The sequence below is a fragment of the Struthio camelus genome, chromosome 7 (genome assembly GCF_040807025.1).
Source record: "Struthio camelus isolate bStrCam1 chromosome 7, bStrCam1.hap1, whole genome shotgun sequence".
Taxonomy (NCBI): domain Eukaryota; kingdom Metazoa; phylum Chordata; class Aves; order Struthioniformes; family Struthionidae; genus Struthio; species Struthio camelus.
Window position 1 is genome coordinate 7983048 of NC_090948.1, and position 27317 is coordinate 8010364.

General features: G+C 39.4%; 1 long non-coding RNA gene across 1 annotated transcript; it reads left to right on the plus strand.

Moving 5' to 3' along the window:
- Positions 1–26529, plus strand: LOC138067882 (uncharacterized). The gene is made up of 6 exons (XR_011142320.1): positions 1–379; positions 2119–2186; positions 18508–18644; positions 19979–20045; positions 24170–24293; positions 24729–26529. It is a non-coding gene; the product is annotated as an uncharacterized lncRNA (long non-coding RNA).
- The last annotated feature ends 788 nt before the right edge of the window (positions 26530–27317 follow it).

Here is a 27317-nt window from a genome sequence, read left to right on the forward strand (position 1 = left end):
AGTGATTTAGAAGCAGGGAGGAGTGAAGCTGGAAGCCCTGAGGTTAATAGCAAGAAAGACCAATGCTGCGGTTAATTTTCTTTCTCTCTGTGCAACAAGTGGCAGAACTGCCAAAAAAATGCGACTGCAGGTATGGCTAAGAAAACATCAAATTTCTGCAACTGTTATTGTTAGTAACATTTAGCAGATACATGACGAAAGGCTTTAACCAGGTTATGCTGTGTTGTACAAGTGTGCAAGTAAAGGTGTGCTGTGTACAGAAAGAGTAGACAAGCTGCAAAAACTGACCTAACAGGGAGACAGGCAAGCAGTGAAAGGCAAGCAAAGGAACCGCCATGAAGGGGTGCGCTAAAACAGAGCGACTGTCTGCAATTTGAAGGTAAGCAACAGCAGTTAATCACAATAATTACCACCTGCTTAGTTATTATCTCAGTGGCTGATGATGATGTGTCCACAGCATGTACCCTAAGCCTCAGAACAAAGTCTTATTATGATGGATATCTGATTTTTAATCTTTGAGTGCCTAAAAAGCTAGAGACCTGACCAAAGATTACTGGAGCCAAAGGGGATTCTTTTCCACTGGAACAAGCCCTGTGGCATCCGGAGCCCATCAAGCAAGTGATTTATGCGAATGCAGCAGTAGAATATTTTCTTTCCGAATGAAAACAAATGAGCTGGCAAACTATTACTTTAAAATACTTGACTTGTTAATAAGCAGTGTCTATTATAAAGGTTGCTTCTTTAAGTACTTTCTGCCTTTGCTCTGCAGGTGGCTGTATGTCGGCCATAATCTAGTGGTGCATGTCTTGCCCCACAGGTTCTCTGAAAGAGCCATGAGCTGAGAAGAGTGAGCTGCTCATTGCCTTTTTGCTGGAAGCTCTCTTGGAAGCAAAGTTGGTTTTGATTCTGCAATGGCTGCTGAAATTTTAGTAAGAATCAATGCTATGTGACAAGTTAACTTTAATTACGAATGCCTTTGTTTTCCTCCACATTAAAAAAAAAACAAAAACTCCTAAATAATTTTTGGAACTCGCGTCATTATTTTTTCCTGTGAACAGTGCTTTCTCAGTAACACTTGAAAAAAATTAGATTTTGGATCAAAACATTTGTTGCAAACACTCACGGAAATAATTGACCCTTTTAAACCCAGCAAGCTCAAAACAATTTTGACACAGCTTTTTCTTTCATTTTTAAAAAGCAATATCTCTGATTTTGATCACATTTATGAAGAAAATTGTTGCATTTTTTTTGAAAGAGTCATTCATTTCAACAATAAATGATGAACACACAAAAAACTGAGGAAGGAAGGAACTAGTATTATTTAAAATACGTTGTAAGACAATAAATACAATTCATAGTAAGGTGGATGTCTAAATACTGATTTTATAAAATGCTCTGTAAACTTAAGCTAGTGGAAACTCCTCTACAAATTACAGTCCTTTCTTCCTCCCCCCCATTCCCTATGCGTTGAGTATCCTTTATTTCTGGACACCAAGCAACACAATGGAAAGAAAGAGAGACCTGAGCATCCAGGCAGAAAAATAGGCCTTGTAACACAGCCAGGAGGAGGTTGGGATTCCTGCGCCACACAATGCTGCGGCGTGAGTACTGAGCAGCGCCATGTAATGAACTCCAAGTGGCTGCCTTTCAAATCTCAAGAGCTAAAACCGACTTGATGCTGAATACCACTGCTTCCAGCTCAAGTATTCAAGTGACTATTTCATCCAACAATAACACTGAGAAAGGCACAAAGCCCGCTGCTTCTGCATGGTGCTTTTGGATACAAACTGGCCAAATATGTTAGGGTCAGCAGGACCACAAAGCTTTGTTGACAACTCAAATAAAGTCCCCATCAAAGGGTGGGAGCTGCCCGAGCGGTATCGGAGGAAACTGTTTGGCAGAGGTGGGTGTCGGGGTTCAGTGAGAGCGGATAATCACGCAGTGTCTCCATGTTAGTGTGCACTTCCCAGCTTCAGCTCTAAAATCAGAGCTGTGTGTTGCTTTTGCTTCACTAGCTCTGGAGTCTCAGCCCTGCCTCTTCTCCTCTGGTTCTGCCGCACCTTTCTCCAACTCATTTTCTTTTACCTCTTCTGACCTACGTTCTGTCCTTTCGAACAGGACCAGCCCCTCGGTCCCTGTCGCTGTGCAGCCTCGGCTCTCTCCGGACTGGAGCAGGTCACAGCGTGGTAAGTCTTAGCCCCACTCTGATGATGGGTTGCTTTTGACTCCTGCCTCCTCTCACCCAGCCTACTATGGCTTCTTCTTGTAGCTGCCTTTCTTTTCAGAGGAATGAGATTGAGAACAGATTCTCCAAAATCAATGACAGTAAAATTTAACAAACTGCATTATTTGAGGGTTGAAGAAAGGTGCAGGGGAAGAAGGTTAGAAAAAGCATCCCTCAAATCTGCAGTCTGGATAAGATTTGCAACAAAACACTCAGCAGAAATAGAGACTGCAGAAATAGTAAGTACTTCTAGAAACGTAGAGGCCTCTATCTATCTGTAAAGCATAGGTTATTTTGCAACTTTGTTTCTGACTTACCTGAAAAGAATTCCCCTCCTCCAGATTCCTGATATGGAGAATTAATCCTCCAAATTCCATCCACAGAGTAGCTAGGCAGAGGGGGATGTGGAGCTCCACCATTTACTAAACTTAAGTTTTATCCTGTGAAAAATCCTTTTTATTAAAGGCAAACTGTAGTATAATTGAGCTAAATCTCTAACCTCTGTTGGAGGTTGCAATGCAATGCGAAGCTCATTATAATGTCTGCTGTCCAAGGGATTTTATGAGATCATATTTCATGAGGAAATGAATTTCCTCCTCCAGTCTGATGCAGTCAGTTTACCAAGTGGTAAATAGCTATGTATACCCACATGTTGTTTTGCAAAGTGTTTGCGGATCCTGTAGGATGAAAGTTGCCAAAGATAAGATCTTAATCACCGAAATGTTGAGAGAGTGATTGAGGAAAATGGCTCAGTAAGGATTTCAGGGCAATTTCACTGGAGGAAGCTGGGGCACCCCCTGCAGACATACAACACTATCACTACCTAAAGGAAACTCTTTCTCAAAGGGACAGGCTGTCCCAGCATAACCATACTTAGATGACGGCTCCTAAGTGACAATCTTCTCTGTACTTACAAGTCTCAAGGCTCTGACTTAAATTTATTCATCTCTGAAATTCAGCTATGGTACTGGCTCAAAATCTTTTGATATAAGGATACTCATCCACTTCTCAGTCAAGAAACAAAATGAGGAGGACATCTTCCCAAATAGATACGCCCTTCCCTCTGCCTACACAAACTTTCATGGGAAACGGTATGCGGGCCCTGCTTTGTGCTGCCAGTGAAGTGGGTTTCCAGTGAGCTGCTACTGGAAGGATATTTGCATAGCATGTTTTCTGGAGATGTCCCTGGCAGTGTCCATAGGTAGTCTTTGGTCTGCGGAAGTGGCATTGAGTGCCCCACCCAGGAGGTAACACCCCTTAGGTAGCAGTCCTGACAGCTGCTGTTGTATCTGAAAGGAGCTCCGTAGAAATATGACAATTGTCCATGAGCAGGGAAAAAAGTCAGCAAGCAATGCAGCAAGTGTGGTCTTTGGGCCACATTCAGTCCTGAAGCCAAACTGAAAAAGTTCAAAGAAATGTGAAGTTACACTGTTTTTCATCAAAAATTGTTTCCTAGAACCTACTGATTTTCCCCAGACAAAAAGACAGAGACAGCTGGATCGCCAGCAAGATTGCTAGCTTCTGGCAGCTCCTTCTTGAATAAATCCTAAGGATATCTGTTCTGAGAGAAGCAGGCAAATCAAAACTTCAGATTGGAATTTGAATCTTGTCCTTGCTAAGCTTGGATGCATCACTCCCAAAACAAGACAGGAAGCCTCTAAGAAATTCTAAAACATGCACCTTAAACAGAGGAAATTCTGCCAAAACTAGCCTCCTGACCCACTGAAACAGCACACAGAGAATCCGTCCTTCCACTTGTGTACCTGAGAGAAACTCTCAGCACAGTGTGAACTTCTCCTGGGAGCAAGCTAGTTCCAGGCACTTGGATTTAGAAGAGACATTTCGCTGTCAGTTCCTGGAAGCAAAACAGGACTGGTCAAATGTGTGACCCTTATTACTATAACCTTTCTAGGTTTATCACACAGGGCATGAGTTTGCCTCTTTCTTTTTGCTACCTCTTTTTAATAATCATTTTTTCCTTATTTCTCAATGTTTTTCCAGTAAAAGGATTGGTGTAAAAACACCTATACAGGATGTATACTTTTATTTTTTAAATAGCATTCACTATTTAATGTTTCCATAATGTGAAATTGTGAAATACCTAAAACAAGTCCTAATCTTTAAAGATAAAGAGTACTTGAATTGCCGTTGAGATCAGTGGCAATTATGTGTGTTAACACACAGGTCGTGAAGCAAAATGCTTGGAATTGAAAGAAACTCAGGATTGGGTTCAAAAGGTGCTGAAATAGGAGGCTATCTATCTCAAGCATTTTGATATGATATGCAAAGGATTTATCCAGGTCAGAGCAACCTCATGAATTCATTTGAAAGTGGAGCTCCTTGGAACCTTTCCTTCATCCTAGAGAAAGCATTAGGGATCAGAAAAGGAGTTTTTCACAGATAGTGTGATATTCAGCTCAAACAATCCTTTAAATACACAGGAGGGAATAGGACAGTGATGGGCTATGGGTTAGGAAATAATATTCTCTCCCCAGTACATGCATCATCTTTCCATATACCCAGAGACATGTTTATATAGATTCACTTGCAATGCAATTTTAAAAACAGGTTTTGGTTTTTTTGGAGCAGTGCACAGGACACAAACCTCTGAAACCTGTATTTCCTTCAAAAGAATTCATGTGATTTTGAAAACTAAATAGGCATTTTTATGACCCCCAAAATCACATGATGATATAGGTATACCTCCTCCAGTGCATACACTTTTGTGTTTTATTTTATGTTTTTTACTAAGTGATTTCCAAACCTTCCAAGGAGCTAAAATACACGTTCATGAAAAATCTAAATTAAAAATCACTTGGGAAATGAATTAAGTTCAAGGACTTTTCAGTCATTCTCAGATTATGTATCTGAATTTGCTTTAAAAGGCTACTTTTCTACGATACGTAGGCTACAGGAGTGATCTAATGCTTCCCTTAAACACTGCTCACATGTCAATTTGATAGATGTTTTGCATGGCTTTTGGTGGCTAATGTCAACTTCTCAACATACAACAAATGTTGTATTTATATTACTGCACCCCACCCCCCACTTCCCACTCTCTCCAGGAGCTCTTTGTAAGATTTTTAGGTAGGAGAAATGTTGATCTGCACTGGCGTTTTGGTTTTACTGCTTTTGTTAACTTCTTCTGATGTACCTTTACAGCAGTATAAAACAATGTACTAAGACACAATGCAATACCATCATAGCTCTACATTATAACAGATTTTTAAAAATCATGAGCGGTTGGGCTGGTGACCTACTTTTTTTAGATGTAACTATTAATGTGATACTTCGTACGGTAGCAAGCCTAGCTGCAGCTTTCCATCTTGGGCCCTCGGACTGCAGTTTCTCTGCAGCCAGCTCTTAGGTCCTTTTCTGTCTTGGACTGGAAAAGCCCTGATATGACTTACTGACCAGGCCCAAACTACTTTTCTCCCCTCTGCAGGCTGGAGGAGTTCAGAAACCAGTGGTCTTTGCCTGTAGGAGTCTGACCTACCATATACCAAGCAGCCAACATAAAGCCAAAGTGTTCTTACTTTCATGGAAAGACGCAGCACTAATAGAAGAATTATTCCAAAGCAATATTCCCTATGTATTCACTGAAAGGCCTTCTCCGCTAATCTCAACAGCCCTAATTTCTTTAGACATTCCAGGAGGATTTTGCGTCTCAGTCTAGACACACTTCATCCCTCTGTTTTGAAAGAGAAAGCCTTTTGAAACTGCCATGGCTCTTTGTTTTCCTGCGCTGAAGGGCTTTGGTGCCTGTGAACAAAGTAAGATAGGCTAGGAAGAAGGTGAAGTCTTCAGAGCTCACCATTACCTAATATATTTTCAAAATACAGGCTATGCTTCTTGAGTTTCTATTCTCTTTTTGCTGCTTGTTTCTTAATGCTCCCTGTTAAAGTAAATAAAATTGTGGTTCTGAGTTCTAGTCCTTCCTCAGCTTCTCTAATGTACTGGGACAGTCCCCTCGTGTTTCTGCTTCCCACAAATATTCTTTTTACTGTGCAAATTAATCTTGTAATGTCTATACAGTGTAGATAGCATTAGCAAGACTCAAAACGGAAAAGGTGTAATGCAAACCTTGTTTCCCTTTCCCTATATGAATTCCTCTGTTCAAGAAGAAATCTTGCAAGGTTTAAATTCCTTTTGCTGGGAAGGAATTCCTTCTGAATATGCAACATCCTTAGAAGGTATCAAACAGAATGAGACCTGATTTTTTTTTCTTTTTTTTAGTCACATAGAAGTGCTCACATATGGAAGACAAACAATACTTTTAAAGGCAGACCCTTTATAGAGAGTTAAGGAAGCTATTACGTGGAATCAGTGAAAAGTGATAGCCATTGCATTGGTCAAATCGTTATGCGGAGTGTCGTTTTAGACTAAGTAAGTCAGCAAAATCTTAGATGCAACAGCAATACAATGCGCTTTATTATTTTCTTACCTTTACATACAGTGTTCCTGAAAAATGTCACAAAGTGTGACTCATCACATCTGCATGAAGTTATGAAAAAAGTGAGCCTTGTTAACCTGCTGTTTGAAAACCAGAACACTTTTATCAGTTCATATAATTGCTAACCCCTTATTCACTGTTCAACACTGAAGGGTTCTTTGCCTCCTAAGATCCCACTAATTGCTGACAGATTTGATTTCTCTGTGACAGCAGGAGTCCTGTTTCTGGCCTTTACATCAAGTAATTGCTTTATTTTTCTCTCTCTGCTCTGAAAAACGGAATTCCCTTCTCCCCTGCTTGAACCTCTGTAATGACTTCTTTCTATGTTATTAAATCCTTGCCATTTAAATCACATTTAGAGATGTTTTGAATAACTGATTCCAATTACTAAGGCTCTTACTAAGGAGCAGCTGAAAACGCAAGTCATTACTTGCCCATAGACAAGCAGCTACACCTTGCAGCAAAGTCTCTGGTGGACTGTATTTTATTTCTACTCAGTAAGGTGCAATTTATACTCACAGAATGTGGGTGTTCAACAAATATACAGCTGCTGCAGTTCTCATAACTTGTCATTTGTGCACAATAGAGATCTGATTTTATATTTATTTTATAAATAGTGCTATTCCTTAAAGAAATCATCCTGTCCTTCCTGTAGTGACTCAGGAAGCCTGCTTGGAACAACAGTAGAGATGAGCAGTTGACCGACAAATGACCCATGTAAGGTTACTATCCAAAGATCTAATAAAAAAGCATGGCAGGGTAAAAGGAAACATGACTACAGGTCGTACATTCCTTTCGTGAAGTATGATCGTCTTCTGTTGTTCTTAACGTTTTTTTACAGGTTACAATTCCTTGTATCTACTAAGAACTTCCCAGCAACAACATTTTAGTTCAGCTATTAATCATATTTGTAATCATTAGTGCCTTTGTAGAAAAAAATACATACCAGGAGATGATTATTTGACAGCTTATTGCAGGGACTCAGCGTAACAGCTTTGCTGATCCAGTCAACCTTGAGTCATTACAAAAAAATATGAAGCAACTTCCAAACTATTTCTGAAATACACTACCCTGTAAATGCTCAGTTCATTTTCATATACTGTTGCTGCTGTGGCACATGCAAGCAGCTAATAAATGAAGACATTTTATAATAACTGAGGAATCTGCAGTTCTCTAATGCATGGACTTACGAAGAGGTGTGAATGCTGCAAACTTAACTTTGGTTGAATCTGTACTGGAATCCATTGCTTGATGTGCTGGGAAGACTGGTTTCTACGTGCAACTCTCATTTTCTGTTGGTACAGTCTGAACTAGTGCGTGCGTTGGAATCTGTACAAGAAGTACATAATCACTTCTGTATTCGTATATTAACTTCCTGGTACTTTCTTCAGTCTAGCCCTGATAATTAGCCCTGCTAATATATGCAAAGGCCCCAGTTTACTTTTGACCAACAGAGTAAAACTACTACCATCAAATGAAATAAAAGGTATGCTGATAAAAGCACAGTTTGACCACTGAACTTGCATCAGCAGCCCGGACTTCTGCCAGCACAGCTATACAGTAATAAGGATCCTTCCTTTTCCCAGCCCTGAGAACGTAGAAACTAGCACAAGTTAGTTAGTTGTTAGACCCTAAGGCTGTGTATGTTCTGTGGAACCAAATTTACCTCTCATGCCACAATGATGATCTTAAAGCAAAAGTATTTTGCTTTATGAGTACATACATTCATGTTTAATATTTTTGTTATATTTGTTCTGGAAAGCTATTTGTTACAGTGTAAAGTGTTCCTATAATTTGGTTGGAGGTATGTTGTACCCCTTCAGATTGCCTAAAAGTCTGTGTGCGAGTAAACCAGTATCGGTACATCTCTGTGCATGCATTGCTCTCTTTTTTTTTTTAATGTATAGATAGATAACTATTCACAGGTAATCATAATTAAGGCCCAGTCTTACTTTCACCGAAACAGATGAGCATTTTCCCATTGACTACATTAGGAAAAGATATGGATCCAGAACCCAACTGCTTGTATTAATATTGCCACAATAATTTTATTTCAAGCCTATAAAATCATAGTTAACAAGCAAGCAGGTGGGTTCATTAGGTATTCAGAGCTATGTTTCCTAAATTTATAAATTAAAATAAAAGTCAAAGTTTGATGAGTATAAGGGAGCTATCTTCTGTTCTTTTGTGTGGTTATTTAAAACTTTCCCTTCCTATGCATAAAAATAAGAGAAAGTTGAAATTGCTTGCCATTGTTTTAAAAAGCAGCCCACATCAGGAAGAGTTGTGGTGATCGTTTTGTTATTAGGAGCACAGACCAATAAGCCTTGTGAGTTGTATATGATCTTGTTCTGCTCAGTTGTTTGGAAAGCCTTGGCCATGGGCTAATGAAGCAACTTACCTAGGCATGCCAAGCACAAGCTGAGAAAGAAAGGCTGGCTCAGTGCTGAATGTCCTGCCTTTCATGTGTTTTAATTAACCCCATTACTGGTTTTAATTAGAGATGCCTAAGAGAATAATCTCCAAGTTTTGATCTGCTCTTTATAAAGTGGTAGAAGCATCTGAAGGGGTTTTAGTTGCTTCCCCCAATAGAAATTATGCGTCAGCATTTCTGGCGAGCAGGGGATGTTCATATACTTTCTGCATATGTGGGAAATAGCTGCTTTTAGAGCATGGCAGAAGGACAGATTTTCGTGTCTGCCCTGTGCAAGGGCTTGAAAGTTAGCAGATTTGAAGCTAGTGCCAGAATTTGGAAGCAATGTAGTTGTATTTGTGCAAGAAGGTGCTTAAGCTCGTAAGACAACATTGCCTGTCAATATACCAGTGTGGATGATTGCCAGCTCAGAGTGTCTCTGTTTCCTGATCTGCTGGAACGAGTTATGTAGATGTACCTTTGGATACCTGAAATTAGCCCCATAAGGGCAAACTTCCCAAAGTGTTTAGAAAAGAATAGCAATGTTTTCAAAAGAGCCAAGATGTCAAACTTCACTTTTGAAAATCTCCCCAGGAATCCCATCTAGCTGCCTTTCTAGTCACTTTGAAGGCTGGTGATTAAATCCATACTTACAGTGTGATTCTCCCACACATGGGGTGCAATGGGAGCTTTGTCATCACCACTAATGGGGACAGGATTGTGAGGAATGAAATATGCAAGGAGTATGCAAGGAAAAAAATAGGCTTGAAATCATCAAATGAAAGGAGCCAGCGGAGTTTTTAATTTTTGTTCATGCTTTAATTACTGAAAATGATAGAAGCACTTCACCAGTTTTAAAATGGTTAGGTTTAAAAGTGTTTGGGGTTGGTTGGTTGTTTCTTTTGGGAATGACTTACAATAACCAAAAGATATAAATCAAACCATGGTTTTGCTTTTCTTTTCTTCTGCTGCCTCTGCTTAAACAACCAAACAGCAGGGCAGCTTCACAGCAGCCTGAATTCATACTGCGTGCTCTGGAACGTATTGTGTGGGGGCATGGCTAGGACGGGCCTGACAGATGGCACTGTTCAGTCTGCAGCGCAGGCACGTTACTGGGAGGAGGTCATTTCAGTGTGGGATGGACTCTTCCCAGTATGTAGCGAGCTTCGCAGTACATGACGCACAAGTTTTGCTGTGATGGAGTTGTCTCAGGATGTGCTGCATGTCCTCCGGGTTAGGGGGCCCTAGAGCCCCCCCTCCATAGGTGGATAATTTCCTTATGCTATCTGCTCTGTGTGCTTCCCACCATTAGGTTAGAAAGGAGCAGCACTAAAAGTTGACGGATAGCCCAGATTCTCTGATTACTTCTGGTGAAATCCTCACTCAGGCTTAACAACATTGTAGGGTTTGGCTGAGAAGTGTATCAAATTTTGTACCCAGATCTTCCTCCACTTCCCAATCTCCCTGAGTCTTCCAGCTCTCCCTTATTCTAATCAGTACTTTAACCTACCTTTGTCTGTTCTGGAGTGAAAGCCCACAGTGCTCTCTTAACCACCAGTGACCGAAGCCTACCCAGCCATACCCAAAGTAGTTTCAAGCAGCTATCTTGAATACTGATAGCAGTACAGCTATGCTGGCTTGGTGGGGGCCAGCTGCCTGAACATTTACCTAGTTTCTTGGACGGTATCCTTCAGGGTGCTATGGCTATCTTGCCTGTAATAGCTGCAGGGCCTATCATCGTCTGGTTTCTCCCTAGGCTCCTCAGCACCTGCTTTGCTCCCACAGTCAGACACAGCACTGCGGAGCTGTCAGGTGGTGAAAATCCATGGCATTCTCTAAAGACCATTGGAAAAGAGGACCAAAGCCCTCTTTTGCCATCAGAGCCGGGACGCATCACCCTAGGATTGAGCCACTCCTTTACTTTTAAAACCTCCCCTCCACTAGCAAAACACATTAGATCAACAAAAAAGCCTGCTGGCACAGTTAATATGTGATATGTTAAATCACGTCTCACAGATCCCTGTGCTTTATGCCCTCCTGTTCAAACAAGCAGCAGGAGGAAGCCAGGTAAGGAATTGATCACTGCTATGGAGGCAGCTGAGGTTGTGGCAGAAGTATCTACTGTAGTGTCTGCAGCAGGTCTGCCTGCTTTCTCCCACTATTTTAGTTTTCTGTTTGTAAAATGAAAACAGTAGCTCTTCTGTGTCTCACAGGCATACTGTGAGGATAAATGCGTTAAAGATATGCAGTAGCCAGAGTCCACCGCAGGGCAAAGCGTCTTATAGAAGATAAATATGCCTGTAGACACCAAGTAGACTCTTTCTTTGATGCTTTAATGCTTTTATGGTCAATAAAGAAAATTTGAGTTACTCCAAGGCTGTCTGGCAGTTCTAATATTAGCATCCATACCAGAGCTGCTTCTCATTGGCAGTACCTGTTTGTATCTCTATGTGGTGCTGATATTGTTGATATCATTTGTAAGTAGGATAAACCAAACTACAAACCTGATTTGTGTTTGACAGTGAATTGGTTTGTATAAATGCAGCAAAGCACAGTTCAGTCATTTGAGATATGAGGAGAACAAAAACACTCAAAATTGCTATGTTAAATGAAAAAGTGTGGAAGTTGTTTCTTCACAAGAAGCAGCTGCGGGGAGAACATTATAACTTGGAGTAAATATCGTTTAGTAGAAATGCTAGTGGATATTTGTATTTCCTTTGGCTTTAGCTCAACTAAGCTAAGAGCCTCTTTTGATAAATTTAGTGAAAGTGAAATGGATGAGACAAAGTTGCCGTCAGAACCTGTGCCGTGATCGGTGTCTCCCTTGTATACTGTGAAGCTGTACTCTGTGTGAGCTGTTCCCTTCCTATTTCATAAGGGAAACAGGGCTATATGAGATTTAACATACCCTTAATGTGGCCATATGCTTGTATACTAGATTGTAAATGGTTGTGTAATCAATCATCCACACCGGGGATAAAGTTAAGCTGCATGTACAACTTTACTGTTGTAAATTCTTGCTTCTGGATTGTTACTCATACAATCACAGCTGCCTCAAAGTGGGGTTTAGGGTTTTTTTTTGTTTGTTTTTTGGTTTTTTTTTCTGGAACATTTGACTAAGTCACATTTGCAGATATTTTATATTTTTTATTCACATAACACCTGAGCTTTATTTACTTTTGAAATAAGTCATCTCATTAACAGACTTCATTATCCATTATTACTGTCATGTCATTCTTGTAATAAAAGAAATGCCTGTAGAAGCATTCAGTGGCTTAGCTGGTAGCATAGTGAGCTATTATGCTGCAAACCTGCATTCACGCTGTACGTTGGCATGCCAAGGCTGGCAGAAACTAGGAGCATCAATGAGGTAATAGTCTTAATCTCTGAGGGGAGGATTATGTTGTGCTGCACTGAAAATACCTCCTACTGTTAGCAGGATAATACTTCAGATGAAGCTATAAATTGTTCAACAAATAAGGACAGGTGCTGGGAAGAGGGTAAAAAAAACCCTGCAACGTTCCACCATTATCTCCAGATAAGAGGTGGAAAACCTGTTGTTCTCACTGCTTAACTATTCTCATTCTTTCTCGATTTAATTTGCCAGCGTGACATGGACAGCCACTTAAAAATGAAGTGCATCTATAGTAGCTGGATCTCTTCTTCTCAGAAATGCTATTTGTTTTTGTTGATTGAACAAGCGCTGGTTGGTAGATATGCATGGCATGAAGTGAGCATGGACAGGATGCCCCAGCCACACTGTTGCTTCTCCCCGTGTGACCTTAAGCTCTCTACTCCACACAGTGCTAGTATGGGAAATGACAAATCTGACCCTGGCTAGAGACATGCAGAGCTTATGTGCACAGCACCCACAGGCAGCACTGGCACTCGATTTGCAGCGGGTTGTCATCTTCCTAGTGAGGAATTCTGGAAACGAAGCCTGTAAACGCCGCGTCTTCTAAAAGAGCTTTTGCTACCTTTACAGCAGAGACTAAAGCTGAAGTCAGAGTGGATATTGCTTACTAAATTTTTGATTTATGTTGGGTACCATCTAATACCAAGCTATTATATTACTACAGAGTTGGCATCACTAATCCCCTGTCTCTTCAAGTCAGCAGCCACTAGGTTTTCCACTGTTTTCCCGCTCAGACAGCAGTAGACGTTCATTAATGTATATGGTATGAGGAAGTTTTTAACTGTTCCTTTTCATGCTTTATAGAGCTGATACTCTAGGCCTGGGAGGACACAAGGCATCCAGTTGAAGAAGATGTGTGTGTCTTCTTGGTTTTGTGGTTTGGTTCCTATCCTGCAGCAGGTCCCAGCACTCACTGAGAAATCCCATTTACTAGAAAAAAAAAGTTGGCAAGTCATTTTTGAGAAGAAAATGCACTTTCTAGAGGTTCTTTTGCCTTAGGACGTCAGTGTGTTTCATGAAGCTGGGCAAATGGTTCTTCTCCCATTTTACAGAGGATGGAAATGGAAATTAAGATATGAGATAAACATCAAAAGGTGTGTAGGCAGTGGTGGGAGACATTTTGTGCAATCAATCAGTTGAGTGACCCCTGAAAGACGTTGCTGTACCACAAAATAGGAGAAGGGAGGAGAGGGCATTCAATGACAGCATACAGACCACCAGTTCAGGCTAAAATGTGGTCAGAGCTTTGCTGACACACTGAATTTTACAAGTAGCCGTAATTTGCCGTGGCCCCGGCACTTGCCCATGGGACTACCTTGTTGTTCTTCCCAGTGCTAGAAGTTGTGCTTGGTCCAAGGCCACATCCAGCCACTCAACAAATCAGTGGTGGATTTTGAGTGGGAAGCAATGTTTTCAGCCTCATGGGCCGTTACTGGAGACGAGCTGTGAAGCTTTGTCTTGAACTAAGCTAACGTTAACATTTATATTTGCCTCAGTGACTGTTCAGGAAATAGAATTGCTTTTTCCTTGTGCTCCTAGCAACAAGTAAGGGACCTGTTCTTTGACCAGACTACAACTCCCATGATGCAATGAGCACCGTCTTTCTCTGCCTGTGAAATACTTTGTTTTGATTAGAAATGTCCACAGACTGTTTCCAGGTCCCTGGTTCCAAAATTTTTAAATGGTTTGTTCCATGGAAAGTTTCATCATTCCTAAATAATGTCTTATTTTGGGATGACAGCAAATGTTGAAATCTGAACTTGCCTATCAGATTGAAATTCCTTTTTAAATTTTATCTAAGCTCAAACTTGTTCAGTCCTTGAGAAATGGGAAGAGAGACCTCTTTTGGGCAAACTCTTAGCAACACAGGAATTTAAAAAAGTTCAGATTTTGGGTCTAACTCCTCTCCCAGTCATACAAATGGGACAGTGAGTAACTCCCCTGGAATGAGTAGTCTTCCGTACGTGTAGAACCATCATAGGCTAGAGGAGAATCAAGCACACAAAGTAGTTGGGGGTATGAGACATGAGATTTGTCTCACAGAAGCAGTGGAACAAATGGAAATCTTGAAGCACTGGTTTATTTTTTGAATGTTGTGTACTTTCTTTCCCCTCCTCTTCTTCTTCAGGAAATGTTTACAGTACAGCAGAATTGTTTGTCTCTGATCACCTCAATCAGGTGAGAGAAGATCAGAGAAAAGCATGAGGCAGTGAAACTCTGGAGCTGTATTTTCACATAAAAACCAATAGCTAAAAAGCAAACATTACAACACTACAAATATTGCAAACGTTACAACAAAATACCCAGTACATCCCTATCATTTTGCTGGTTTTCAGCAGGCTTTGGAAGCCACTCTTATTGAAGATACAGTGTTACTTAAAACCCCTTAACAGGCAACTAAATGTCAGAAGATGAAAAAAAAATTTCCATCAGGCTCTGCTTTTTATAAAAATATATCAGTTTAATAGCTTGGTTTAAAGAAAAACAGAATGATCATGTTAAAATACTGCCAAAGTTATAAACTTTGACAGTCCCACATACTGAGATGAACAGGCAAATTTATTTCATAAGAAATAAAATATACTTTCTCCCTTTATTCATTGAAATAAAAAGACAGGCACATCTGTCCCAAATTTCTTTTAAGGAACAGAATGGCTGCTAGTTACTAGAAAATAGTGCCTTTCTGCTGGCTTACCTCAAGATAAACTTACAGCTTCACTGTAACAGTATCAAAATTCAAAAAGTAATCAGTTCAAGTAGCATGAGATCAAACATTTTTGTGCACATATTAACTCTTTGATGTCACAATTGAATATCTCACGATGAAAGACGTGTATGTAAAATGCAGGGGAGTTTATGCAAGTCTTAGTTCTTGCTGTTGCAAAAGCTGAAAAAATCTGTGGGTTCTACTACGTAGGGGTTGTACGTTCACACAGAAGTGTGCAGTGAGTATTGTAGAAGGCTACTCTATTACAGGAGTTCCAGATTTGCATACTTTTTGGAAGGTGCCATCCTTAGCATTGGCAAGACCTCACAACCTCATAGTCCAGTTACTGCTTAGAGACTTAAAAAACATTCTTGAGTGTGAAAAATGTTGCAGGTAGGCTTCAGTGCAAGACATTTTTGCAGTTAGAATTTCAAAGGGATTTCAGAAAAGGATGATTTTCCCATCCTCTGACTTCAGAGTAGGGATAGGCTACTGTTACTCCAAAACATTACAGAAAATGGAAACCAATATTTGCAGCCATGCAAAAGAGAAATAAAGCACTTTTCAAGACAGAGGACGTGGTAGACCTTCTCTGTCGGAACAGATAGAGTTATTATACACAGTCTTTCTGCATCTCTAAAGAAGGGACTCATGCACTGTCCTGAATCAAAAAGAAAATCTTTCTTTATGAACTTTTGTTCTCCTCCTAGACCAAAGAAATCTATTCTTGATCTAAAGTCTTTGGTTCTCTCTGTGTCTTCACTTTGTGCTTCTCAGATGGCACCAAGGGGATACCAGGAAAAGTCAGCAAAGAATTTCTTAATTTATGAAGCTAGCAATGGTGTAAGCCTAACAGGTGTGATATAAGCAATTGTTTTGTTTACTGTGGCATTCCCTCTGTGCTGGCCCCCGATTTTGTGGACCTGAGTGTTAGGAACGTGAACCTTAAGAAAAGTTTAGAAAAAAATGAAGAAATAGCCTCTGCCAGGAAAGGTGTGCCAATGCCTAGTTATAATAGTGAGCCTTCCTAACGAGAACCAAGTAGGGATTTACTTGCGATAGATAAGGGTCAGCTGAAGGGCTATATCTCCCCCATTTGCCCGGCCTGATGAAGTCCTTTTTTGTGCATGATATGACACAGCTGCAGCTGCCCAGCAAGGCTGAGGTTACGTACGCCCCTGGCACAGATTCAGCTTATACTGGCCACAGCGTGCTTTGCTGGTGTAGCCTGCAACAGTTCTGCTGACAAGGCAAGCTGTATCAGCAAAATCACTTCAAGCTAGTATAAGCTATGTTTCCCTGAAAGATTTTGCCAATGTGAAATATTCTTTAAAAATATAAAAATAAAAAAATCACACCCTTGGCTGGCATTAGCATGTGTGCAGAAGTTTTAAAGGTATATTTGGCCCAGGTTTGCTTTTACTGGATAAGACTGTACCAATGTAATTTAACAATATTATATGTTAATAATAAATGTCAAGTTTATTAACATATTTAACAACAGTAATAAACTGGAAGCTGTCAAACTGGTGTTAGCCTAAGTAAAGACCATAATAACACTAAATGGTAAGTCCAGGAGACTACGTGAAAACAAGAACCTTTCTTCTCATGGATGTGGAAAGTGCTGTAACTGAAATATCAAACAATATATCAAACAATATATCTCCTACCTTTGTGAAGAGCAGCTAAGTAAGCAGGGAAGCTTACTTAGGCAGGATCTAGAACATACAGTGAAAGCAGGAAAGAAAGAAATGAGCTTGTACTATAGCAGGTCAAGGTCGCTGGATTCCCTAAAGCTATTCCTTTACTAATCAAAGCACTTTGCTCTCTATGAAACAGAGATATTATATGTAATTGTCCACTGAGAAGTGTCTAAAGTGATTTAACCTGCCATAGTGAAATGAAGACTTCCATGAGAGAATCCCAGAGGAGAAATTAGTAGCCCTGAATACACCTGGCTGGGACAAAGCACATGTTCTCCAAGGAGTAGACGGGGCCAGACTCTGCATCTGCCCAAGCAGTCCGAGTACAAATCCTTGAAAAACAAAATTAAAAAGTAATTACCTAAATAAGGGTCACAGAATCCATTATTTTGTAGATAGGGCTTATTAGAACAAGCAAATATCAGACAGATACAAGTATGACCTGCCAAAATCCAACTAAACCACAGCTGCATATAAAAATGTAGTATTTTATTCTGCAGAGCTGCCTGATTTTTAGAACATTCCTAGTGCTAGAGTATAACTTTGCTGTGTATGACAAACACATCTGTTCCAAAGTGGCTTCTAGCCTTCTTCAGAACTGGCATATATCAGGGGCTATAAATTGAGGAGACTAAACAGTTATGGTTCAGAATAGACCATTTGCCTCACTATGTTTACCAGTTAGGGGAAGGGATGGTTTAAATCTATTCTAGCACCATAATTTCTTCTGTTTAGCCAGCACTTTCTTCCATAATTGCTTGCAGGTTAGGAGGGCATTTGGACCCTGACCCTGACAAAGTATTTCCAAGTCATGAGTTTGGAAGTCAATAGGATTACTCACGTATTCGAGAGCTCTAAGGAGCAACGGAAGCAAGGTTTGTAGGGAGAGGTAATGTATTTTATGAGGAAAAAATGGACAAGCTTTCAAGGACACAAGTTCTAAGTGTGACCCCTGTCAAAGACTTTCATTTCTGGTGCAGACAGATTATTTGGTTCGCACCTCTTATTGCCTTGAAACACCTCAGGCCCAGCCTTCTTCTGTTTTCAGGCACTTGGCTGGGGTGCCTTTTCTCACAGCCTTGTCAATGAGATCTGAACTGCTCTGTAGACGTATCCATCTTTTTTTCCCAGAAGGTCTGAGGCACCTCTTGAATTATGTGCCTCTAATTCAGGGGGCTTTAGGACACCAGATGTGTCATATAATGTTGTACACTCACATCCCAGATCCTGGCTGTCAACATCTAAAATCCAGCAAACCTAGATGGGACTGATTTCAGGCTCAGTTTCTTTGTGGTTTCATTGTGGTTCTTTGGGCAATGATTAGTTGTAACAAAACGCAAACCTAAAAATCTGGCTCCGAACTCTCAATAGCTCAACACTCTAATCCACCTCCTCATAATCTGTTATATTTCACAGCCTTGAGTGTAGGTGTGTAGTTCAGATCTGACGACTCAATTCCATTATGTGAACACCCACGCAGTCCTAGCAGACAGAGCAGTACTGTAGTGCTGACTTCTGCACGGAAGTCAAGCTCTAGCATCCTTCCTCTCCCCGCCACAACTTTTCACTCCTGTCTGTGTTCTGTTCTTTAGCATACTTCTGTGCCAGGGAACCAGTTTCTAGAGTCCAGACATGCTACTCTCCCTGCTCTGCATCTGCTTTAACAAGACAGAAGACAGAATGTGCTAAGTGCATTTGCCATCAGAACAGCAGGCTTCCAGCTGTACAGGTGAGTTTGGAAAATATGACATTCTGTGGATTGTGCAAATCCATGTGCTGATGGTTATTCTTTGTGAAGATGGGCAGGAGAGGAAGGGGACAGTGGGGATAAGGATTTTATTTTAATAGTACCCGTTTCCTTCAGATATTTCACTGCATTTGACAAAGAAGGTCTTCATTTAATTAAGCTTCTCTTGGGAAGAGTGAAGTCCTATTAGGACTTATGTTGGCAAGACGACCACTCTTATAATAGATAAACCTTACAAGGCTGTTGAATGCTTAAAAAAAAATCAACAATCTCCATCCACCCAAATATAAATCAGGAGCAAATTGCCCAAAGCCTCCTATTCTTACATAGATCTACAGTATTATTAACAAATTGTATACTAAATAAGATTGAATCCCTAACAGGATTCAGCTCAAGAAGCAAGGAAGCAGGCAAAGACAGCTTACCAAAAGCAGTGTAAATAGGACATAGGGCAATGGCAATACAGGTCATGGATGTTACATGTCTGAAGGAAACCCTTCTAATTTTTGAAATCTCATTAAAAACCGTTATCAAATGTCACATTAGATTATTCCAATCCAAAATCTATTTCATCAGCTTTGAACTTTTTCATATCACTGGGGCTGCGCAGGTTCCTACAAGAATATAATTTCAGTATTGTTTCTTCAAGTCACCTCATAAATAAAAATTACCCTGTTTTAGCCATTATCAGACATGTTTTCTTAGGTGCCCGTAATGACAAAACTAGTATAAGCCATTCATATTGTTAAAGTTTTGGGAGCTAACCAGGCTTGATAAAAAGGCTATATGAGCCCATCAAGCAAATGTATGCTAGCAAATTTCGATCGTGAATGAATCAAAACTGTATGAAAGGTAATTTCAGTATTTCTGGCCATGCAAAGTAATGCCAATTTAAGTAAATGTGATAGGTCACTTTCCACTCTTGGCCTAGTTGAGTCAGCATGACGACTTAGGCAACAAAGAGGGACTCAAAGCAGAAGTCTGTGTGCACTAAGGAAAGAGTAAATCAACTTGTGTCATAAATCAGATTTATTCTTGCAGGAGCTAACCTCAAAGATTCCTTTGCAAGCTGTGGAGGTAAAGCCAAAGCAGTCAAACTCTTGCTTAGACAGTTCTTAATCTGTCTGGCATAATTTTGTCCAGAATTCCTCACACAAATGACCGGTAGTAAGTCTGACACTTTGCAACTGCGGCTGTTCTCCTGCAACTGTGCAGTCCATCTTGCAAGGCATACCCCCTCTACTCTCTAAGCCCTCCCTGTAGAACATGTTTTCACCCACAGTGACAATTTCTCTCCAATTTCTGGATATTCACAGCTGTTGCTCCAACCATGTACCAGAGAGCCAGAAATCCCAGACAAATGACTGAAGTCTCTCTATCCAGGTAACATTTCCAAGCAGAAAAAGTAGATTATATTGTAGGATACCTGGGTAAGTATTAGTCCTTTTTTCTAAGTAGTACATATCCTTGCTCTAAAATTCATGATCACATCATTACCTGTTATAACTTACACTAGCTGTCTAGATTAGTAAATCAAAATATTGAAATCGTGAAATATCTTCCCACAGTCAAGACTATAAAAAAAAAGAGTTGTAGGGCTTTTTTAGGGCTTTCCTGAGCATTTGCAGTGATGAGCTTGCCAATCAATTCTTGTTGTGTAGTGAATAGAAAAGAACTAACTATATGACTTAGTGCTTTCTCTTTAAATTTCAGATCAAAGAAAATACAATAATTGTTGGTCCTGAAACTTAAATATAGAATGTGCTATAATCCAGAGTTCATTATGACTTCAGGGACTGGTAATAATAATAAGGAATTATGCAGTCCTAAAGAGTTTCATATCTAGGAGGTAAATACTTAAAAATCATGGTACACCAGCAAATCCAGAGGCAAGAATAGAGATTATTATGGTTTTTGGTGTGGGAACATTATTTTTTTAAATCATCTCTAAATCTGATTGCAGAAGAGCTTGATTTCAAAAGGGAGATTTGGTGCTCAGGAACAGGGGAAGGACCTGCATTTCAGATACTTTCTGCTACTTCTCTGTTGATATTCCACAGTAAAAACAGCCTGAAATTCATTAAGAATCACACAAAATAAATTTAAAAGCCTCAGTTATGTAGTAGAAATAGGAAGCAGATAAGTGTTTTTCTTTTATTGCTTTGCCCTCAGACCAGGACCACTGAAATTTTAAGTCACTGCTTTGTGATTTTTTTTTGTTTACCCTGTGTATAATGTTCTGATCATCTCAGTTGAGATCTTAACACAGAAGGACCCTCACTGCAAAAAGCAACCACAAAACTGTCCTTGGTTTTGACAAGCTAAAGGTTAAATATACTACATTATCCCCTGATCCTTAAAGCAATGAATAGTATCTGAGTCAGCACATGAAACAGCCAGCTAGAGCTGTCACAGGAAAGCCAAAAGTTTGGGACATTAAACTTATTAAATCAAATTATATCTTTAGCAAATATAATATTGCTAACTAAGTAGTGGTTGTAATGAGGAGTTCTGTATCCTGAAGGACCAGGCTGCCTTAAGCTAGCTATCCTGTATTTTGATTTGAACCTCTGAGTAATGCAATTGAGGCCTTGTGGAGGAAAAGAAGAGTTTAGATTACTTTGCAGGCACCTCACGTGTAGTCCTTGGAAGTGTCAATGGTTTCAGGTTCCTACTCCAAATAAGACAGAGGATTTGAATCAAGATCTCTCCATGTTCCAGCTAAATACGCTAGCTATTGGACTGTGGGAGAGACGGATTAGAGAAAGAGGTATTGCTTGAGACAAAAATATAGATTAGGCACATGACTTTTACAGAATTGCCTTTCCTGTCGGTTGTATCTGTTAGTGGCCGTTTTAGTTAGCTTGGCTGCTGTGAATCCTCTTGTTGAAATGCTAACTCTCCACAAAACACAGGAGTAGCACAAGTCACGGAGCCCATTAGTTAGCACAAATATTCTGTTTTTACGTTTCACTTTTGTTGTAAGTGGCTTTCTGGATTTAGCACTGATGAGTGACAAAGAGTGACAAAGCTCAGCTGACCTGTCTTCTTACAGAAAACAAGCTTGCTTATGCAGTGAGGGACTCCCAGGCAATGTTCTCTAAAACTAAGGGTGGAAAAGACAGGACCAGAAAAGCACGCCAAAGAAACCCCTGAATTGAGGGAAAGGTAACAGTTGGATTAATGTTCAACTGCTTCATTTTGGGGTTTGCCATGAATAATTAAGTGCAATTAATAAATGGTGCCCTGAAGATAGGATCAAACTGTCTTTGGGTGTGGTGCTTAATCCTTCCTGGGTTGGGGAGCAAGGCCAGCAGGCTATAATGGATTTAACTAATTCTCTTAATTGCAGCTTCATTTGCCTGATCTTTCTAAATGGTATTAATCTAATGATTTGCAGAATAAGCACTTGGAAAAGACTTACCAAAATCACATTAGAATCTCAGAGATATATTCTCTTCTTAGATTTTTTCAGTGGTAGAAGAGATTCCATTGACAATACAAATTCTATTAATTCGACTAAGCATTCAGTTTTGGAAAAAAGAATTTGAATTTTTGTTAACAAATTCAACCTCCAGAAGTGACTTTGTAATGACTAGGTCTGTAGGGCTCCTTTATTTATGAGGGCTCATTTATTTATTTATAGATTAAATATTTTGTAGAGGGCTGAGAACTACAACGTTTCACTCTCATTCCTGCTGCATTGTGTAGATCTTTGTGTGTCACAGAAGTATTCACAAGAAACACTTTCCACCTATTGACGACCACAATGAAATAATCATGGTTCTAAATACCATTATTGTCCTTTGCCTGGACAACAGCAAGTACAGCACATCTGCACAAGAAGTCACTAGCTCTTCGGAAATTTTAAGTAAGAAAAAATTATAGCACGTATCCTCAGGATCATGGGGTTTTCCATGTCAGATCTGCCCTCTGCTTTTACCACAGAATACCATTCAGATGTTCAGTTCCTTTCTTTAAAGAGCTCAATAAGTCGATCACAGCAGAGCTAAAACAATTTACAAAAGCCTGAGATGAAGATTACTGCCAACAGCTTCCCTCCTTGGACACAACGGAAAATTTCTCCTCTAACAGCAAAGTTTGTCTGAGATAAACCTAACAAACTGCAGTTCATGTGGAAAAAAGTGAAGCTCAATGAATGCTGTTAACTTGCCGCAGGTGACTAAATCTGCCAATTGGGAGGCTCTTGAGCCACTTTAGGTTGATCCTATTAAGTACTTGGGCCGTTAAAAGGGATAGAGTGGATGGGAAAAGTAGTAGTAGTCTGGTAGTACTCAGACCTTCCCAGACTAGGACACCAAAATGAAGGTGCCAGTGCTTAATGTGTATCTTGAATATGCCTTCAGGACCAGATTTTTTCTAGACTTGTTGAGGTCGTATGTCATTTTGCTCCATGGGGGTATCTAATGGAAGTCTGAAGGCTGTTTGCCACATCAGAGTGAGAGTGATCAGAATCTATGCCTTAGTCATAGTTTAGCAAGTGTGCCAAATACATATACATACATAGTTCCAGTGGCACAAAGCTGTGTTGATAATGTACTATACATAAGTACTTGCGGAGGTGATTTCTGTTCTTTTTGCCTGAAATCCAACAACACTATTTGTGTGACAGGGGCCTGGTCTTTTACCCACTCAAATAAATGGCAGAGTTCCCACTGGCTCAGCAGCATAACATCCACTAGCTAAGTCCAGCTTTGCCATGCCTTCAGCTCATGGACAGAATCATGTTATCTTTTAGTCGCAAGTTACAAATACCATACAAAAAAACAACCCAACAACTGTAACGTGGGCTGTCCGACCATGTACACAGCTGTGCTGGCTTAATGTAAGTTCACACTGCTTTTCCTTTTCCTTCCTATGGTTTGCTGTGTCCATTGTTGGGTTTTGCCTTCATTTGGGTTATTAGGAAAGGCTGATTTTTACTCTGTATTTGTACAATCTCAAGCACAGTGGGACTCTAAGGTTGTCTCACACTACTGTACTATATAATTAATAACACTGATTATAATGCCTATACTTAATAACTAAAAACAGACATTATTTTATTCCATCATCAAATCCAATAACCCTGCTTTGAAGCAACTAATACATGCTGTTGCAAGTAGCAAAGTGCTTGCGATACCGATAGCCCTGTTGCTGCTCTTAGATAGCCACTAACTCACTTAATTTTGTGTAGTTTAGCACATTACAAGATTGTTCAAGAGTGCCATAAATGATGTCAGGCACCATCAGAAACCACTTCAGAAAATCATTGCCTGTAGCCAGATCAAAAGGTGAACACCTGGAAACTTGCAGTTCTGGGAAAGCAGAATAAATCTTTTTTTTTTTTCTTTCTTTCTTTCTCTTCCTCTTGGAGATTTGTTTCTTTTTGCCTTAAAGAATTTGAAAGGTTTATTTACAGCTTTTCAAATGACCCCTAATCTATTTAGAAAAACATAGCATGGCAAATTCATCTCGGGTGTAACTCCATTTGTTGACTTAAGCAGACTTGTACCAGAAGGGAGCCTGGCCCAGGAGTTCCTCTGTGGAGAAAAACAAAGCATTTGAACATAACGGTCAATTGGCTTGTTGAGTCCCATCACAGACTGTCCTGGAATATATTTATTAAAGGTAATTCTCTTATTTTGGTAAGATTGTATCAGAAACTGAAACTCACGTATGGTGTAACTTTAAAACTTCTCTTGATCTACAGGCTTCTCAGCTTGAGGCTGATAATTTTCGCAGCACCTGACAACATTTAAAGAGACATTGTATTATGTAGTTTAGTGAAAACTAAGACCATAAATAACTTGGAAAGTTGCTTATTCTGTCAGATATCAGCCTTATAATTAATTAAATAATCCATCAGGGTCAACTTTTAGGAAGTAGTATAAAAAGTTATTTATTGTGGTAATGCAGAATTTAGAGACGTGCTGGGATTCTGTTGCAAAGACACACAGAGTCCATAAATAATATTAAAATGATGTCTGGTATAGATAATTTAATCAAAATGTAATTTGTTTGTTTAAGCTTACAAATAGCTGTCTTTTTTTTTTTCTTGGTCAGGTATATATTGATTTATTATTCTTCTCAAAGTTGAGTCAGACCCTGAGTCCAGAACCATGAATATTTTTATGAACTCAAAAGCTCCCAGAAAAAGCGTCTGGGGTGCAAACAGTCCCATCAGAATTGGCAGTTGCTACTTCTCATGTGCTACTTACACAGCTTGGATCTGGCTGTCAGAGCCCTTTCCATACAATGTATACGGAGCAGGGACACAGGGTGGAAGGAAATTCGATGATCAGGCCGGCAAAAAGGATAAAGAGACAAAGCAGAAAGCAGGGAGAAAATTAGGGAGGAGGAAAGAAAGAGATGCTTTGAAAAGAGGGATCTCTCAGCAGGAGAGATTGGGAAGAGACGGGGGCAAAGCGTCAATGGACATGACTCTTCCTTACATGCCTGCTGAGTGGATATAACAGTTTATGGTATGAATCTGTCCTGTCCTATCCCAAGACACAAGCCCTACTTAACAAACGGGTGATGAAGTCAATAAAAGGCTGATGAATGACTTGTGTATGAGCATACGTTTTCTGACTATTTTTGGAAAAATTAATTGCTTTGGTATCATTTAAATGCTAAAGACTTAGTGATTTTGTTAGGATGAGCTGGTCTTTGGTTGTATTAACTCCACAAAATCCTGTGCTGTCGTAATTATTTTAGTGTGGAAGGGAAACAACGAGCTCACCTTAAAAAGGAGATTTTGACTATTTGTGTCTTAACAAGTTTTCCATCCCTTTCTTCTAACTCAGCCAAACAAAGTGTCATACTGAGGGGAAAGAGTTGTGCTTACTTTACTACTCTGGCCTCTCACCATAGCTGATGTTATAATGCTTTAGTTATATAGTTTAACAACTTTGAAGAAAATACTGAGACCACAGAGCATATACAAACGCATTTCAAGCTGATGAATTTCACTGAGACTGAAATTTGTTTCAAAAATGAAAACGGCCTTCCATGTGCAAGCCAGCTTCCTTGCAGAAAAAGTATGAATAAAAATGTAGAGGAATGTAAAAGAGGGTCTTTTAATGAAACCTGTAAACAAAAGTTTTTTACAAACAAAATTCTTGCTAAAGAAGCTGGGTAGGTGCATGCATATGCACTGCTAAATATGTTTGCTTTAATGTATATTAAATTTCATCCTGATAGAAATATTATAAGGAAAAAAGTAGTACTCTATGGAAGGCTGGTTTGATGTATACAGTAAACTTTTGAATTTACATGTGCACAGAGAGAGAGAGACAGAACTATTTTTCTTATATGAAGCAGCAATACGTAATTTAAAAGCAAAATACATAAACATTACTGAAAAGTAAACAATTGTTTTGATATAAACTAAATGAAATGCCCAAATTATTTCTGTGTATGAATCATACATCATCACTGGGATTTTAAAACTGCCTTAATGAGAGCAAGATCAAGATCAGGCTCTGTAGCAACAATGGTATTATAGATTGTATTTTGATCTGGAATTATAAAGTCTAAAAATTTTATGGTTTCACTCTGACAAACTCTCTTGCATGCACCACAGTTATAATCCTTTCAGTGGTATCAGGTTACAAATGACAAATCTAATCTAAGAGAAACATTTATATGTTTGAAGTTAACAGTAATAACAGCTTTATTCAGTTAGACTTCTTAAACCTTTTAATAAAGCAGATACTTGACACATAGGTTTTATTTTAATTTTCCTAATAATTGCATCCCTATAAAAGTTTGAAATGATAAGTAATCTGAATAGAGAGTAGTATTTCACAGTATTTGCCATATAGTTTATATGTATTACTATTGCATAATAAATAGATGTTTTAAATATTTGTTCGCAGAGGTCTTTTCTTGAACTTAAGCATAAGTTATCCAAACAGTTGAAAAAGATTTATAGTTATGAAGAGGCCTATATGTCAAGCAAAGTTTTATGATATGTTCCATAATAAATTAGCAATAAATGGATACAGGTGACTGTGGAATTTATGGCCTTTAATGTTTTAATGCTTCACTAAAGAAAAACCTATTATTAAGGTCCTAAAGGGTAATACAAGAATACCATCTACAAATTGTCAAATTAAATAGTTGTTGCTAGGTATTTGAACACTGAAACATTTCAGTTTGACCATGAGCAGGGGCAGACAGTGGAGAAATTAACAGAAAACTACATCGTATCAGAAGCACAAATGAAAATCTCATCCTGCAATCCCTATTCAAGCATATAATCTCTGCTCAAGCTAGCATTCCTACTGAAACTGATGGGCCTGATCCTGTAGCCGTCTCTCATTTGAATAATCTGTAATTATCCATGTAATCTTACTAAGTCTACTCATAGGGCTCTGAGTTACTCATACAAGTAAAGGCTGCAGGATTCATCCCAGTTTAACTGATGGATAAACACTAGTACGTTAAACCCTTATGCCCCACATTTTTTGGCTGAGATCTTTTTAAATATTTCTGTGCATGTGAAAACTATTGCTTTAATCCAAGAACTTAAAACACTGTGGAAAAGAAGCAGATTTCACTGGTCTCCTGTCCTAGCGCTGTGACGTCAGCTAACACTGGAAGTTACTTTGAAACACGTTCAGACAAATGCCCAAACTAGACAATGCG